The sequence below is a fragment of the Colobus angolensis genome, unplaced genomic scaffold (genome assembly GCF_000951035.1).
Source record: "Colobus angolensis palliatus isolate OR3802 unplaced genomic scaffold, Cang.pa_1.0 Scaffold249, whole genome shotgun sequence".
In the NCBI taxonomy this organism is placed as follows: domain Eukaryota; kingdom Metazoa; phylum Chordata; class Mammalia; order Primates; family Cercopithecidae; genus Colobus; species Colobus angolensis.
Window position 1 is genome coordinate 4,354,031 of NW_012115699.1, and position 18,967 is coordinate 4,372,997.

At 33.8% G+C, this 18,967-nt stretch overlaps 1 pseudogene across 1 annotated transcript in view; it reads left to right on the forward strand.

The window, feature by feature from the left end:
* Positions 1-18,513, forward strand: part of LOC105514629 — a 20,164-nt pseudogene extending 1,651 nt beyond the window's left edge. Inside the window, exon 2 of the transcript XR_001002211.1 lies at positions 18,475-18,513. The product of XR_001002211.1 is annotated as a 60S ribosomal protein L28 pseudogene (transcript). The remainder of the gene's footprint in view (positions 1-18,474) is intronic.
* The last annotated feature ends 454 nt before the right edge of the window (positions 18,514-18,967 follow it).

Consider the following 18,967-nt stretch of genomic DNA (forward strand, 5'->3'; position numbering starts at 1 on the left):
ATAATATATGATGGCTATATAATATAGTTGTGATAAAATATAGTTATATAATATAGTTATAATATACTATATATACTATATATATAATAGAATAATTATAACAATATGCCAGTATCACTACTCGTGGTCTTTGGCACCATTGTTAAGTAACATAGGATTACTTGAACTGTGTTATATAATAATAGAATAATGACTGTATTATATAACTGTATTAATACTATAACTGTATTATATAATAATGTTATATATAACTATACATCACATATAATTGATATATAATTATATATAATAATGTTTCACTCAATATTAAAGGTTTAAATTTATTAATTTTTAATACATAGTTAATATATAATTGATATTTATTATATAATTAATATATTAATTATCCCACCTGGAATATTACATCACCCCACCAACCTTGAGAAATGTGAGTGAGAAAGTTGTGATAGGATAAGATTTTTTCATTAATGAGCATATCACTCGATACAAACATTATCTGGATACAAACTGGATGCAAACACAATCTGGATACAAACATAAATCATGCAAACATAAGTCAATAAGACAAAAGTCCTCAATCACTTCTTCTTATCACCAGTACCTACCTTTTAGTCACTTAGTAGCCATCTCCATTATCAGATCAACTGTCACAGTATTGCAGTACTTGTGTTCAAGTAAGCCTATATTACTTAACAATGGTCCCAAACAACAAGAGTAGTGATGCTGGCATGTTGTTACAACTATTCCATTCTATTATTAGTTATTGCTGGTAATCTCTAACTATGCCTAATTTATAAATTAAGCTTATCATAGGTATGTACACATAGAATAAAACAGTATATATAGGGCTTGATACTATCCATGATCTCAGGCATCTACTGGCCGTATTGTAATGTATCCTCTGTGACTAAGAAGGGTCTATTATATAAAATTGCAGACAGGAAAAAGAAGGTTGAGTGGCCAAAAGGAAAGAGAAAGAAATAAAGTGAAAATCTTACCTTTTAAAATGTCTGAAACTTAATCATTGTAATCATAATAATAACAATGATAAGAACAAGCATAAGTAAAAGTGAAAGTAGTTATAAATATAAAAAAAGCCATGTTTTCCTAGATACAGAATTAAATACCTAAATAATTATCTACATTACCTGGAAACTATGAAGTTGTAGGTGAATTGGGCTGCACAAGATATATTATAGTGACAAACCTTGTAGAAATAAATTTTTCTAAAATATGCATATACATGTTTGACAAAATTAAAATAAAAACAAGAGAAAAAAATCAATAAAAAGGAAAAAAAGGAACACGATGATCTCAAAAAAGCAGAAAAATAAAAAAATCTAATACAAGTACTTAAAAGAAACTAAAAGCACTTCAGAGGAAATACAATTTGCATTTGAGACAGTAAACCTTTAGGATGAAATAGAAACAATCTTTTCTAGAATTCACAGAAAATTATGAAGTGATAACAAAATGAATCTGTGAGAGATAATACAACAAGAGGATAGAAGAAAATGCAATATAATACTTTCAACACATGTATAAATGGTATTCTTGAAGTATTAAATAGAAGTAATAATAAAGTTGTAATAAATATAATTCTCCTGAGCTAAAAACTTTCATGTGCATTTCAATAGTAGTGTCAGCCATACAGTCAAATCAATGAAACTTAGAATATTAATATAACTAATAGCAAATTTCCTAAAACCTTAAAAAATTATTAAATGTTAACCCATAAAACAGGCTACCTACAAAGAAAACAGACATAGAGTCACTGACCATAACAATGAAAATAAGACAAAAGGGAATGGATATAAATTCTGTGTTAGATATTTTAAAGGTAAAAGGACTGTAACACCTTTTGAGAGCTTCAATTAAAGAGCCATAAGTTAAATCCACATTTGAATTTAGAAAACAATGGAGAAATAGACAATTTATTCAGGTATACAGATCCAAAATGTTACGTTTATACTGATAAAAGCTTGAGTTTGGGCACAGTCCTTAGATATGCAGGAACAATGGGTTTCTTGAAAGTGAATCTAAAAACTGGATTTACTAATCCAAACCCAAGAAGGAATCAACCAATTGCAAACCTTCCTCAGTGGGTGCCTGACTCTGCACATTTAAATACCGAAAGTTAGGCAAGAATTGCACACTTTTGAGAACTGCCTGACTCTAAAGAGAAAAGGGAAGGAAGAAGCTCAGCTACCCTGGCTGTATTTCAACCTCAAGATGTTACTCTATTGCGTCACTCCACTACATCACATATGAGAAATATAAGTGAGAAAGTGGAGACAGGATAAGAATGTTACATTAATGAGAGTGTCTCCACATGTAAACATAAACCAATTAAAAAAGAAATCCTCAATATCTTTCCCTCATCACTAACACCCACCATTTTTATGTAACTAATTAGCCTCTATGAGTGAGGGAAAAACAAAGACATTCACAGTTATTAATTTGCATACAGTTGTATAGCGCTGCGTTTAATAGCTTGGGTTTTCTAGACTTCAGACTTATGTTTGAAATTGAGCTCTCTCATCTTCTATCTTTGTATCTTTGGCAATCTATTTCTCTGAGCTTCTTCATTATAATATCTACCTTGGAGGTTTAATGAGAAGATTAGTTAAGATGTGTATCTAAGAATGTTAGGAAGTGTGAGGAACACAGAAATAGCTCAATTCGATGTTCATTATTATTGATAACAAAGGTTGAAAAATAAAATTTTAAAAAAACTCCTTAAAAGTAAGTATTTAATGGCATACATTTCTTCAGTCTAAGAAATAAACAAAGAAACTGATAAGAAGAACTCGCCAAAGGGCAACATAGCTTGCAAGAGGGACTGAGGCATAAAACTGTTGAAAAGAGATTTGAACGTAGTTTTTTAAAAAAAGTGACAGTTTTGTAAATATAACGAAAATACTGACAGCGAATGTGAAAAATAGAAAGAAAAAATATAAAATAAAAGTCGAATATGTCAAAACTTAGGAAAGTCTGTTTTTTAGGCAAAGCTAGGCTTTGATATTCTGAACAGCATAAAACAGAAATTGGAGAATACTAAAATACATAAAACAATCTACATATTTTTTCTCTCCATATCCCTAATTAATCACAAGATTTATTTTTATTTAGATGTTTCTGATGTAGCTTTTTGCCCTTTAAGTTGGGCTTCTACAATCAAAGGAACAGTTTATAATCATTCTTGAAGAAAATTCTCTCCATCCCAATAAAAGTTTTCCCTGTGACTTACAGCTCTACATTTATAAGCAAGTGAGACCAGAAGATGGTTTGAAAAAGGAAAATGAAGAGAAGGGGTGAGTCCCACTTACTTTTTCACAAAGGGCAAAACACAGGGCTCATGGAAATATCCAAAGAAAAAATTATTTTCTTTGATATGCTGTATTTTAAGCTTTGCTAACTTTTTGTAAAATTGTCATCTAACAAGCCAGGTAGCAAGCAAGCACTAAGCTCAAACAGAAGCTGGCCTTTTTGGAGGAATAAAACCTTAACAAAGTACTTTAGTTACTGCCTTAATTTGTTTTTCTTACTAAATATAGACAAAAGCTTTTGGACTAAGCTTGGAGACTTTGATGTTTCTTAGTGATGAACATTAGGAGTCTACTATTCTTGTTTGCTTCTCATCCAATGGAAAAATATATATAGCTTGGCAATGGCACTGGTACATCAATTTTTATCAATTTATCTTAATAACTACTTTAGTGCTTACTATGTATTTACATTGCTGTAATACATGGAATCAATTCATATAATGTTGAACTAACCTGTGGGATGATCAAGTAATTTGCTAGTGGTCCACAATTACAAGATGGTAAGGCTTGGATTTTAATTTAGTGAGTCTAGTACTAGAGTTCACAATCTTAACAACTAAAGGTTACCATCTGTAGTTTTAGATGATTTTCCAAAGTAGAAAAAGATCTAGTGGAAGATAAATGTCTATATCTAAGCCAAAATCACATTACCAAGTCTAAGCAATAAAGTATGCTTGTATTTGGTTGTGAGGACACAAACAAATAATGGTTTTCAGAGACAATTGAAAGATTGCTAAGTAAATGATGCAGAAATGAAAATAATAAGATAGCTTTACTTATGACATTCAGGAAAAAAGTATTTTTAAATTGTGTAAAGGTGGATTAAACACACTTATTTCTTATTTACTTATTACTTACTTATTTCTCACCACTTTATTCTGAAAAGTTACTACAATGCAATAACAAATTAACATGACACAAAACTACAAGGATACGAGAAGAGAGGAGGCCATGACAAAAAGAAGTTAGGAGGTTAACGCAGGGTTAGGAGCTAGAAAACACACGAATGTATGGTAACTAAATTAGTAGGGCTAAGAGAGCTGAAAGCCAAACCAAGAAGTAAACTGAGTCACACCATAGCACCTCAGAGGGGCTCAGATCTTGAGAAACTAGGTGCCCATGAAGGTGATGTAATTGAACTGGAACTCAGAAGTACTTTTTAACGCCTTTACTCTATTTCATGTCCTAGGTTGTGTACCTTAATTATTGACCCAATCTCTTAGACACAGTAATAGATGCCTACTTCCTTGCAATGGTGGACCAGAGAAAATCTGGTCTTGTGACACTAGATGTAGCTGATGGAAATGTGTCATAAAGATCTCATGGTGATATTAAGAAAATTAAGTAATGTCTACATTGTGAATAGTGGCATCTCAGCTCCCTTCTACTTGGCTCCAAAAGGGCAGTAGGCCTGCAGCCTTTGAACATAAGTGTCTAAAGAGTTGCTCTCTAGGGAAATTGGCCCAAGATAAAAGACCAAAAATGTTAACAATTAGCTGAGCCTTACACAGGTAGTAATCTTTTTGCTGGTGGAGGTTCTTACATCTGTGTTAATGACTGCTGACTGATCAGGGTGGTGGTTGTGGAAGGTTGGAGTGGCTGTGACAATATCTTAAAATAAGACAGCAATGGTGTTTGCCACTTCATTTGACTCTTCCTCTCATAAATGATTTATCTATACCATGTGATGCTATTGATAACATTTTACACACAATAGAGCCTCTTTGAAAATTAAAATCAATCCTCTTAAATTCTGCTGCTGATATGTCAACAAGTTTTTGTACTATTCTAAATTCGGTGTTGTCATTTAAAAATTTTTTCACAGCTTCTTCACCAGGATTAGATTCCATCTCAAGAAACCACTTTCTTTGCTCATCCATAAGAAGGAACTCCTTGTTTATTCATTTTATCATAAAATTTCAGCAATTCAGTCACATGTTAAGGCTTTAATTCCATTATAGTTCTCTTGCTATTTCTACCACATCTGTAGTTCTTCCCTTCACTGAAGTCTCTAAACACTCAAAGTCACCCATGTGGATTGGAATCAACTTCCTTCAAACTCCTGTACATGTTGATTTTTTGACCTCCTCCCATGAATCATGACTGTCCTTAATGACATCTAGAGTAATGAATCTTTTCCATAAGGCTGTAAATTTATGTTGCTCAGATCCATGGGAAGAGTCACTATCTATGGCAGACATATCCTTACAAAAGGTATTTCTTAAAGTATAAGGTTTGAACGTCAAAATCACTTATGATCTATGGGATGAGAATAGATATTGTGTTATCAGATACGGAAACAAAACTAAACTTCCTGCACATCTTTATTGTAGTTCTTGGGTGACTAGGTGCATTGTTAATGAGCAGTGATATTTTGAAAAGAATATTTTTTGAGCAGATCTCAATAATGGGCTTAAAATATTCAGTAACCCATGCTATAAACAGACAAGCTGTCATTCAGGTTTTGTGTTTCCATTTATAGAACACAGGCAGTGTAGATTTCGCATAATGATTAAGGGCCCGAGGATTTTGAGAAAGATAAATGAGTGTTGTCTTCAACTTAATATCCCAGCAGTATTAGCCCCTAACAGGAGATTCAGCCTGCCCTTTGAAGCTTGGAAGCTAATCATTGATTTCTCTCTAGCTATGAAAGTCCTAGATGGCATCTTTTACCATAAACAGACGTTTTGTCTGTATTGAAAACCCATTGTGTAGTGTAGCCATCTTCATCCATTATCTTGGTTAGATCTTCTGGATAACTTGCTGCGGCTTCTGTGTCAGCACTTGCTGCTTCACCTTGTACGTTTATGTTACGAAGACAGCTTCTTTCCTTAAACCTCATGAAAGAACCCCTGCTACCTTCAAACTTTTCTTCTATAGCTTTTTCACCTCTCCCAGTCTTCACAGAATTAACGAGAGTTAGGGGTCTTGCTCTAGATTAGGCTTTGGTTTCAGGGACTGTTGTGGCAGGTTTGGTCTTCTATCCAGCCCACAAAAGCTTTCTTCATATTTGCAGTAAGTCTGTTTTTCTTTTTTAATCACTCATATTTTCATTGAAGTAGCACTTTTAATACTCTTCAAGAACTTTTTGTTTGCATTCACAAGTTGGCTAACACCTTGGTGCAAGAGGCCTAACTTTTGGCCTATCTTAGCCTTTAACATGCCTTCCTCACTATGCTTAATCATTCCTAGCTTTTGATTTTAAGAGATGTGAGAACAGTTAGAGATCATTAGAGGGTTGTCAATTGACTTTATTTCAATATTCTTATTTCTCTGGGAACAGAGAAGTCTAAAGAGATGGAAATAGATTGGAGAAATGGCCAGCTGGTAGAGCAGTCAGAACACACATACCATTTATTGATCAAATTTGCCCTCTTATATGGGTACAGACTGTAGTGTCCCCAAACCATTACAGTAGTAATATAAAGATCACTGATCACCATAACAAATACAGTAATCATGAAAATGTTTGAAACATTGTGAGATTACCAAAACATGACATCAAGACACCAAGGGAGTATGTGCTGTTGGAAAAATAGCACCAATAAACTTGTTTGATTCAAAGTTGCCACAACCTTCATTTTGCAAAAAATACAGTATCTGCCAAGTGCCATAAAGAGAAGCACAGTAAAAAAAAATACTTATACAAGTTGCGTGGCTTAAATAATAAATACAATTGTCTCCCCTTTCTGGAGGTTAGAAGTCTAAAATGAAGGTGTTGACACTGTTCCTTCTGCTGGCTATCAGGTTACGATCTGTTCCAGGCTTCTTTCCTTGGCTTACAGATGACAGCTTTCATGTTCATGTGGCCTTTTCTCTACATGCATGTCTGTGTCAATGTCTCCTTTTTATAAAGGTAGCAGTCATACTGGATTATGGTCCACACTAATGACTTTAACTGAATTATTTCTATAAAGAGCTTATTTTCAAATAAGGTCACATTCTGAGGGACTGGGGGTACTGATTTTAACGTATGAATTTGGGGTGGGGAACAAAATTAAATTTATACCAACTACCAATAAATATTTATTATTGGAAGGAAGTCTGCAAGTAGTCTCTTTTATGTTTGTAAGTTATACTTTTATATGTATAACTGAATTAATCTGAGAAATCATAAGGATATCTATGGGTTTGAGGTATTCTAATTTGATGGCAGTATTATTTTTTACTTAATAATAAATTCTTGCTATCTTAAGACTCAGGTTTTATTTACCTCTGGAAAATGATGTTGTATTTTTTTAACCCATTACTTCTCTATCTATTATGTACTTGCCTCTTAAGATATTAATCCAGTTTGTCATTTCCTGCTTCTATTTTTTACCATAGTCGTTACATCCTCTTAAATCTTATTGAAAATACAAGTTAGAAATTTGTTTATATTTTCTCTCTTACTTGCAGCAACTTTGTTTAAGAAAACAAAGACTATAATTTTATCACAATAATGATATATATGTATATATATAAAATAGATAGATAGATAGATGCATAGATAGATATTCTTTATTATGCAACTAATTTAGCCAAAGTCCATTACCAGCAATCTTACATTTTGACACACAGAGTTCAGATGTGGTACATAATTATTTTTTACTTTTCTGCTAGAACCACTTATCCAAGCACAGGAGGTCCACCTTAGAGGAGTCCTGAGAGTCTCCCTTCTCTGACCTCTTCTTCCCTTCTCTTAGGCATAGTTGCTTTAGCTTTTAAACCCAATGCCTTTCCTGCCAGGTCTGTTCTGCTTCTTCACTCAACTTCTTGTTCAAAGTGCCAGTCACTTGGTTTTTCTTTGTTGTTCCTTTTCCATCCTCAGAGCCTGCAGACTTAAGGAGCAGACAAGCAAGGAGAGGATTTCAGTACATACGGGCAATTCCAGACCGAAATTATAGGATGACATTAACACCGAAATTATAGGATGACATTTTTCCCCACTCATAGGCTAAAAAGATTGGAATAGAATAAGCTCCATATAAGCTAGTCATTATGTGTCTTTCTTTATTCATTTTGTGTATTACTTAATAAAATTTCATTTACCATCACAAGAATTTTGCACATATCTTTCAAAATTTATTCCTAGGCAGTCTATGGATTTGATTTATCAGAAATGAATTTATAACTGTTTTATAGAAAAATATTAATTTTATATATTATCCCTGATAGCTTCTTTATTATGGCCCTTTAGTAATTATAATAATGATAATAAAATAATGACTAGCATTATTGAATACTCATTCTGTGCCAGAAAAAGCTTCTCATATTTTCTCATTTTATTCTCTACTGAAATAATAAAGTAAGAATAGCTGTTTTTATTTGTGCTTATTTTATATTAGGAATTGTGATCAGTATGTTAGCTGCATATCAATATTATATTACTTTTGCAGAAGAGGAAAATGATGATCAATGAGGTTAAGTAACATACTCAAGCACTAAAGCTATTTACTTTATGTTGGAGCTAGGATTTTAAGTGATGCTTGTTGATCCTAAATCTCCTTAAATAGCATTTTTCTTATTAATAATTTTTCCAAGATTTAAAATTTTATTTCATTTCCCAAAGATTTCCAAATAGTTTTTAAAATAAACATGGTATCAATCATTCTTGCTTTTTTTGTTTGTTTGTTTCAATGGTCATGTCAAACATCAAAATTAACTTTGTTTTACTTAAAATTAATTCAATTTCCTATTTAATATCTACTTTTTGGCACTAAAATAATCTTGATATATGCAAAAGCAGGATGTAGTTTCTTGAGTCTCAGATTCCCACCTGTCAACCCTACCTATGAAGCCTTTGAATTTCCTGCCATTGGAGAAGAAACAGTATTTCACGTGATTATGTGAGTTGAGATTTTTGCCAAAATGCCTGTAAACTTCACACATCTGTGAAAACCAGAGGTTAGGATATGGCCAGTTTTGGCCAAGAACAGCTGATCAAAGATGACTATCTTTCCTTTACACCTCACCTCACTTCTCTATGTTGCTATTCTCTAATGTTGCTCTAGCTCATTGCTCTCATGTAGCACACACACCTTCCATTTCTGTTTCTCTGCACTTCGAGTTGTCCTGAAACTTCATCTCTCCAAAATCATGGCCATTTTGTTTCTAGCCAGGATTTTTCATCTTCTGCATCCAACAAGAAAAGGACAAGAGTTACTGGCTGGTAAAGTCCATGAACAGCCTTTTCAATAGGACCTAGTTCAAAGTGGAGTTGGTCCTTCTTGTAAGAAATTGTACATCTTTACCAAAAGTGTCAAGCAGGTGTCCTGGCTCTGGTGAAGATTGACTCCTGTGATTAAATATTCTACCAAGCTGGGTCTGCAGAGCACAGCTAAGTTTTAAGAAAGTACTGGATTGTGTAAGACAATAGTTCTCATATTTAATGACTTATCAGACAAAAATGAAAAATAAGCCAGCATGCAGAATTCAGTAAAGAAAGGTATAACTTATGAGAGGCAATGATTATCAGTAGCAGAAGGTGGATGGCAGCTAAATCTAAATAATTCTTGATTATTTTGTACTCTATAGATTTCTAAAAATCAGATATAATATGAAAAAATGTATCTGAAAACACATTTTATTTTATTGCACAAGTCCTAGAAAGTGAAGAGGGCCATGGAAAAGAGGAAATTTCACATTATGGGTGACAACTGGAGAGATTGTAAAGACATTAATGCTTAACAATATTATTTATTAATCATTAATATTTATTTTAATAGCAGCTGGGAATCTCACAGGGATTAACCTACACTTTGACTTTTTAGTATGCATGTCTCAAATTCCATCCTTAATGCAACGAGATGCTGTATATGGCATTCATGAGTGTCAAGTGTTTTTCCTAGTTTTCTAGGCACCTCTAACACAGAGATTTTCTTACTAATGAATTGTCAACTATATCTGTAGTTCTACGATCTGAATAGGATGTCCCTTCTCTAGGAATGCTGACCTATTGAATAGTATCCTACCCCTTTCATTCACCAAAGAACAATCACTTCAATATAGTATGCAACGGATTTGAGAAAGAGGCATTGGGGAAAAATGACAAAACATATTCTAGCAAGAATTTAAAATGAATTGTTAGTCATTTGCCCTGTAAGAGAATTTACTGCTTGACTCTTATAATTAGGCTCAAACCTGTTATCCTGTTTATTATTCTCTCTTTTTTATTCACAAATCTTTAATCTCTCTTTCCTTTTCTTGTTCTGCTTCTTTTAAGTTTCATAATTGCAGATATTTAGTATGCACAGCAGTTGAACTGTGACACTTCTATCCTGAAGTGGCCTAGATCAAAATACTTTATATAGATCTCATGTGCTAAAATAAAGGAAGTTAAGTCTCTTAAGAAAATATTTTCTGTTGGTTCCAGAACTAAATTTTATTTTTCCAATATTAATATCTGTCTATTGTTTAAGGAACAACCCAATATAAGAAGATGTAGGGCCTCAAATCATTATAACAAAAAACAGACTACATATATCTCTGAGAACATATAAACAAAACAGCAAAGGGGCAATTTTAATATCATATATACCTAAAGGCAAAAATATGAAATATAAAAGCAGGGATATTTATACATATAAATATAATGATAAGCCCTGAATCGTTTTATTTAAAAATTAGAAATTGTTTGTAAATATAGAGATATTTATTTTCTTAATACATAGTCAACTTGTGGAGCATTAGGAGTTTGTTTACCTCTTCTTTGCTTAATAGCTCTGCATATCTAACGAGGGTTGGTTATAACCTAATACATCATATAATATGTTTTATATCTGTGATAGGCTGTTCAGAGGTAAGGCAGAAGTAATGGAAGATGGGAGATGTGAAGAAAAGAAAAGAAAAAAGTAAAAGCTAAAAAATAATTTATACATAAGCATATTTTGTGTTTTATATTGGCTAGTTTTAGAAGCACCAAACTAGTTTCATTTAGAAGTAAAAGCATTTGTATGTAAATTTATCCATGTAGCTGAACATATACTTTATTAACCTTTCCTGCACATTCAGATATGGAATGGTGTCTCTCCTACTTTTGGACAAGAATCCCCACCTTACTGAAAATATTTAGTCCAAGAGTCTTTGTTAATGTAGTCTGTGTGGCTGAACCAACTATATTCTATCCCGTAGGTAGTCCCAAAAAGATCCATAAAAAATGACGGGTGATTTTGAAGTCTTACTGCTCTCCCATCTGCTCCTAGGAGCTGCTCTACTTAAAGTCCTATTTTTATGTCATCAAGTTGACTGCACTAATCTGCCAGATGATTGATTCACAAACATTTACCTGTCAGAGTCCTTAGAAAAATATCAAAACAAATCTCACATGTTACATACAATTAAATGTTCTTAGTTCTTCATAATGATAGGTGGCACATGCTCTATCATGAGTGGTTCACAAAAATATGTATGTAAATAAGTATATGCAAATTGCTTTAGAGCATATTTACATAAGTGTTCCCAGGACGATTAAATATCTGACCACCTGTCTAACAGTTCTACCCCTCTTTTGTATCTGTCCAAATGCATGAGAACTGATAAAATTACTAAGTAAATTTACATATAAACCATAGTGGCTGACTGGAAAAGTGGATAGGCAAGTCTATTAATGTATAAAAATGAAAGAAAACAAAATATTTTTCAATTGTTTAGGGCACACTGCTTTTCAGGAAGGAATTATTTAAGTTGCATATATTCTTAAAATTTAAACTATGTACTTTTCTGAAATATTTTTCTTTGCCTTATATGTTCCCCATGTTACTTACTAATCCTCTCAGATATTATTTGGTAAAACTTAAAATATTTCAAATTTACTAAAGGGAAATTGGAGAGAAAATAGGTTTAGTACAGTTGATCTAATCCTAAGTAAAGATTCATGGTAAAGTTTCCTTTATTTATTTATTTTTTTGTAACAAAATTTCATGGTAAAATTTTCAACAATCCAAAGCAAAATTAATATCAGAAAGAGATTGTTTGATGAATTTGTCCTACAACCAAATTTATTCCATTAATTGATGTATCTTTTAACTCTTAAGACTGTGTTGTTTTTATATTTTCATTGGAATATATTCTTTCTCTTATAAAGTGATGGTAAGGTTTTATGTTAATTTTTAAAATGGACTTAGTTGAACAAAATAACTTGCTTTATCCTATATTGGTCCCCTTTGTCAGTCACATTTACTTTATTTTACCTACATTTCTTATGTAACAACATAAGACCAATTGACTATCTATCAAATACTATAAAATTTGTGGAGCTGATTAAAAAATTCAATTATTTCTTATTCTAGTCCAGTATATTTTTTCAATGCACAGGACTTCCTTTATATAATATTATAAAGGAAGAATAGACTTCAATTTATAGTTACATATTTATTTGATCAATGCAATAGAAATATTCAAAATATTCAAGATTATATGAGTAAAATATATTTCCTATAATATATTGTACTATATTATATATTTAGTTGCCATATACAGTTGAGATTATGATAGTCATGGAAGCAATTCAACAGTGTGTAATTGTTCTCCTTTCTCTGTATCCTCACCAGCATCTGTTATTGTTTGTCTTTTTAATAAGTCATTCTAACTCATTGTAGTTTTGATTTGTATTTGACTTACAATTAGTGATGTTGAGCATTTTTTTCAAATGTTTGTTGGTCATTTGTGTGACTTACTTTGAGAAATGTCTATTCATGTTCTTTGCCTGATTTTTAATGCCATTGTTTACTTATTACTGAATTGTTTGAGTTCCTTGCATATTCTGAATATTAGTTCTCTGTCAAATGAGTAATTCATAAATAATTTCTCCATTCAAGAATTTATCTCTTCACTCTGTTGATTGTTTCTGTTTCTATGCAGAAGCTTTTCAGTTTAATATAGCTCCATTTGTCTATTTTTGGTTTTGTTGCCCATGCTTTTGAGATTTTAACTATATCATCTTTGTCAAGATTAATGTTTTGGCTGGGCATGGTGGCTCATGCCTGTAATCCCAGCACTTTGGGAGGCCGAGGCAGACAGATCACGAGGTTAGGAAATTGAGACCATCCTGGCTAACATGGTAAAACCCTGTCTCTACCAAAAAAAATACAAAAACTTAGCTGGACGTGGTGGCAGGTGCCTGTAGTCCCAGATACTTGGGAGGCTGAGGCAGGAGAATGGCATAAACCCGGGAGGCAGAGCTTGCAGTGAGCAGAGACCGTGCGCCACTGCACTCCAGCCTGGGCGACAGAGTGCGACTCTGTCTCAAAAAAAAAAAAAAAAAAAAGATTAATGTCTTGAAGAATTTTCTCCATGTTTTCTTCTAGTAGTTTTATAGTTTTGAGTATGTTTAACTCTTTAATTCCTCTTTAGTTGACTTTTGTATATGGTGAGAGATAGGAGTCCATTTTCATTCTTCTACATATAGTTACTCAGTTTTCCCAGCACCACTTACTAACGAGGGTACCCTTTTTCCAAAGTATGTTCTTGGTGGCTTTGTCAAAGCAGCAAACATGTGGGTTTATTTCTGAGTTCTCCATGCTGTTCCACTGGTCTATTGGTCTGTTTCTATACCAATAACATGCTGTTTTGGTTACTATAGCCTTGTAATAAGTTTTTAAGTCAGGTAATGTGGTGCCTTTAGTTTTGTTCTTGTTCTTAGGATTTCTTTGACTATTCAGGCTCTTTTTTCTTTCAGACAAATTTTAGGATTGCTTTTTCTAATTCTGTGAAAAAAAATGGCATTGCTATTTTGATAGTATTGCACTGAATCTGTAGATTCTTTAGGCAGTATGGTCATTTTCACAATATTGATTCTTCCAATCCATGAGCATGGGATGTCTTTCCATTTGTTTGTGTCCTCCTTAATTTCTCTCATTAGTGTATAGTACTTTTCCCTCTAGAGATCTTTCACTTCCTTGGTTAAATTTATTCCTAGGCAATTTTTTGTAGTTATTATAAATGGAGTTTCTTTCCTGATTTCTTTTTCAGCCATTTCATTATTGATGTATAGAAAAGCTACTGGATTTTGTATGTTGATTTTGTATCTTGCAACTTCAATGAATTTTTTTTATCAGTTCTAAGAGTTTTTTGATGGAGTCTTTTTTTTTTTTTTCTAGACATGAGGTCAAGTCAGTTTGCAGAAAGAAACAATCTGACTTCCTCTTTTCCAATTTGGATGCCTTTTATTTCTTTGGGTCCCCAGCAGTGTGCACTGGTGTTGGCAGTGGTTGTGATGTGGGATCACTACCCATGGCCCCAGAGAACTCCAGGCAGCACTAAGGCTTACCAGCCTTTGGTGGCAGTAGTGCCACAGCACCATACAAGGGAGGGAGGAACCTTGCCCTTCGCACTTGAACCTGAGGATGGAGATCATGCTGAGAGAGGAGACAAGGTTGCCACTGACAGCCCCAGACTGGCAGCCTTCTGCTCACCTGCCCCAGCCCCTGGTGGCAGCAGCAGTGGCTACAGCTGCAGCACTGTGCAGATGGGGAAAGGTATCTTGTGCTCTATGTTCTTTATGTGAGCCTGAGCACAGAGGTTGCTCCACTGGTGGGGGTGGGGTCACTGTACCCAACCCGACTGTCCGTTGTCAGGCTCACCGGTGGCAGCAACTGCTGAAGCAGTGTTTGCAGGAGGTCTCACTATCTTCTTGGGAGCCCAAGCACAGAATTTGTGCCACTACTAAGGGCAAGGTTATTTCTTACAGCTCTGAAAATGCACTCTTTAGGTTCCTTTGTCCCTGGGCTATCTGTTGGGTGTGCTGCACCATCCTTTCCTCAGGGAGTAGGCTTCAGTATTGGGGACCCACAGCACTTTGGCTCTAGTTAGTGCTGTGTTGCTGTAGCCCTCTAGATGGACAAGGGTGTGTGTGTGTGTTGGGGGTGGTTCCTGGGATGTGGAGACATGGGGGCTGTGGTTTCTAAGGCAGGATGCAGTTTCATAATGGCTATGTTCTTAAAATGATGTCCTGCTGCAATGCTTAGGTCTTGAGGGCGTGAGCAGCCCAGCCAAGGTCCCTGTCTGGTGTGATGCCCTCGTAGAGTCTCTAGATCACTGCTCACAATTATGTCAGTATTCATGTGGGCAGAGGAGCTCTCCTGTATTTCAGATTGCAGCAGTCCATGGTAGGATGTGGGCCACTGAAGTTCTTACACTTACTCTATCCCCACAATGCCAAATTCCTCTAGGCTCCTGGCCCACCTCCATCAAGCTGGTCTCTTGCTCCCTTCTCTTCTGTGTCTCAGCTGTATCCTGTGACTTCTCTGTTAGATTAGTATTCTTTCCTAGATGTTCTATTTGAGGTGTTATTATCTATTCATAATTTTGGTTCTTTTCTGGAGAGGACGAGTGTCCAATGTCTCTAGTCAGTCATCTTGAACCAAAATTCCATCTTTGATTCTCTATATCTAAATACATTAGTAAGCCATGGGGGGAAAAAAAAAAACACAAATCAAAATAAACAAACAAGAAACAAAGTTAATTGGCAAGAAACTACAAGCAAACAAAAAGTAACAGAAGCAAAAATAATCTACTGGAAAAAATCAGTTAGAGACTTTAAAAGAGCAATGGTTAATATATTAAAGAAAGTTTAAAAAGACAATGGAAAACTTCGAAAAAATTAAGATTTAAATAGAGAATAGAGTAAAAAATCAAACTGAAAACACAAGTAAAGTGAAGGAATTTGTTAATACAACACACAGGTTTAATAATATACTAGAAAAAGAATGGAAAATAAATGCATTAGTCATGACATTTTGAATTCTTTCCTCTCAATTTTGAGACTAAAGCAAGGATTTTACTGTCATCATTTCATTCTCACATTTTAATGAAGATCTACCTATTATAATAAGGCCAGAAAAGTAAAATAAAGCCTATTGATTTTTTTTTTTGAAAAGGAGTAAAACCTTCTTTACTTCCAGATGACATGAGGGTTTAGTTAGAAATCCTAATGGCATCTACAAAAAAATCTATTTGAACTAATAATTAAACTGGGCAAGACCACACTATAAAAAGACAACACTAGGCTGGGCATGGTCGCCCATGCCTGTAATCCCAGCACTGTGAGAAGCAGAGTAGAAAGATTGTTGGTGCCTAGGAGTTACAGACCAGGAGTCTTGAGCCCAGGAGTTACAGGCCAGCCTGGGCAGCAAAGTGAGACCCCATCTCTACGAAAAAAATTTTAAAACATTAACTGGACATGGTGGCATCTGCCTGTAGTCCCAGCTACTCAGAAGGCTGAGCTTGGAGGATTGCTTGAGTCTGGGTAGATGAAAGTTGCAGTGATCTATAATCACACCATTGCATTCCAGTCTGGGTGGCAGAGAGACCTTGTCTCTAAATAAGTAAATAAATAAATACATAATTTTAAAAAAGACACTACTTAAAAATGCATTATAATTCTGCATACTGACAACAAATAATACCACTTTCAAGTATCAATAATATTGATAGTATTAATGAGAAATTTAACAAAGATATAGAAAATGCATAAATACATACAATCAGAAAGTAAAATATTTTCTGAAATAAGTAAAAATGGCTTAAATAATTGGAGAGATATGTCCACGGTGTTGAAACCTCAGTATTGTTAATATTCAATTATCTTCATTATGTAGATACAACAAAATGCAAGTCATAAGCTCCAGTTAGCATTTTTTATTAGAAATATAAATGTATATGTACAAGACATAGATTTTTCCAAAGCAATCCTAAAAATCAAAATACAAATTTGAAGCACTTTCACCATCTGACTTAAAGTTGAACTATAAAAAGATTCAGGATTCAAGACGGTGGGTTACTGCCCTAAAGATCAATCAAAATGTTAGCAGAACAGAATATACACCCAAGAAATAAGATCAAAGCAAAAAGCACAAAGCAATTCAATGGATGATGAAAATCTTTTCATAAAATATTTTATAACAGCTGGATAGTTATATGGAGAAAACATAGAGCATATATAGTAACTGGGCTGTGTAGCCATATGGATAGATAAAATATAGAAAAAACAAAAGTAACATTGAGCAAATGGAAAGCCACATGGCATATATATACATATATATACACACATATACATACACATATATGTATGTGTGTGCGTATATATGTATATATTCCTTGACCCTGTATTGGAGATTGATCTTAACTTAAAATCCAAACTAAAGAGCTTTCCAAAAGAAAATAAGGACGATGTTTTTATGACCTTAGATAGTTAAAGTTATTTAGGCAGTACACAGAAAGCACTGGCCATCAATAAATTTTACCTTATTAAAATTCTGCTTATATAAAACTTTGCCAAAAATAAATAGGCAAGAAATAATCAGGGAGAAAATATTCACAAACATACCTGACAAAAAACACTGATACATTGGTAATAAAGAAAAATTATACCTCAACATTAAAAGGACAAAAAACCCGTATTATGAGTGGGGTAATGATTTAAGCAGGCACTTAACAGGAAGAAGTACGAATGACCAATATACACATGAGAGGGTACTTAAAGACATTTGCCATTAGGTAATTGCAAATTAAATCTAGAGTGAAATATCACTGTATAGCCACCAGGGAACTACATGTTGAGGAGTGAAGCAACCAGAACACTTTTGATGTGTGTAAAGTACCACAAGCACTACAGAAAGACGGTCTTTCAGTTTCTTATAAAGTTAAACACGCACCTGTTCTATAACATAGCAATCTCACACCTAGATAAATAAAAATGCTACCAATAAAATGGAAATAGTAGTTCAATTAGTGACATCTTAAACCTAGAAAAAGTGTCCCTGACCCGGGGAATATATACAAACTGTAAGATAAATTCATGCTGTGGAATATTTCTTAGTAATATAATGGAGTGAATTTCTGATCTGCAATATGAAATGGATTAATTTTAAGATGCTTATCCTGGGCAAAGTGCAGTGGCTCACACCTATAATCCCAGCATTTTGGTGGTCAAGGCAGGAGGCTTCCTTGAGCTCAGGAATTTGAGACAAGCCTGGGCAACATAGCAAGACCTCATCTCTCCTAAAATGATAATGATAATAAAAAATAGCTGGATTTGGTGGCACATGCCTGTAGTCCTATGTACTCAGGAGGCTGAGGTAGGAGGAGGGCTTGAGCCTAGGAGATTGAGGCTAGAGTGAGCCATGATTGTGCTACTGCACTCCAGCCTGGGAGACAAGTGTTGGGCCCTTTCTCAAAAACAAAAACAAAACAAAACAAAACAAAAAAGATGCTTATCCTGAGTAAAACAAATAAAATACAAAGACTACATAATTATGACTCAATTAGTATGAATATTTAGGGGAGGTTACATTAATCTCTGGTGGGAAAATAATGAGGACATTGTTTATATTTATAGTATGAGTAAAAGTATTTGAATGAGAATGAGCATAAGGAAATGTTTTAGGATGATAATAAGGTTCTTTATTTGGATGAGTTTGCTTTACACAAGTGTACATACTATCAAATTCATCAAGTGGTACAATAAAGATTTGTAAATTTTCCCATAAGTAAATTTTCCTAGAAAAGAAAAATTTGTAAGAAAACATTATATTAAAAATGTGCATAATAATATTCTAGGAAGAAATGTATGAAGTCAGAAAGTTACTCTGAAATGTATTTTTATTAAAAAAAAAGAAGCAAGATTGATTGATGGATATGTAGTGGTATAGATAAATAGA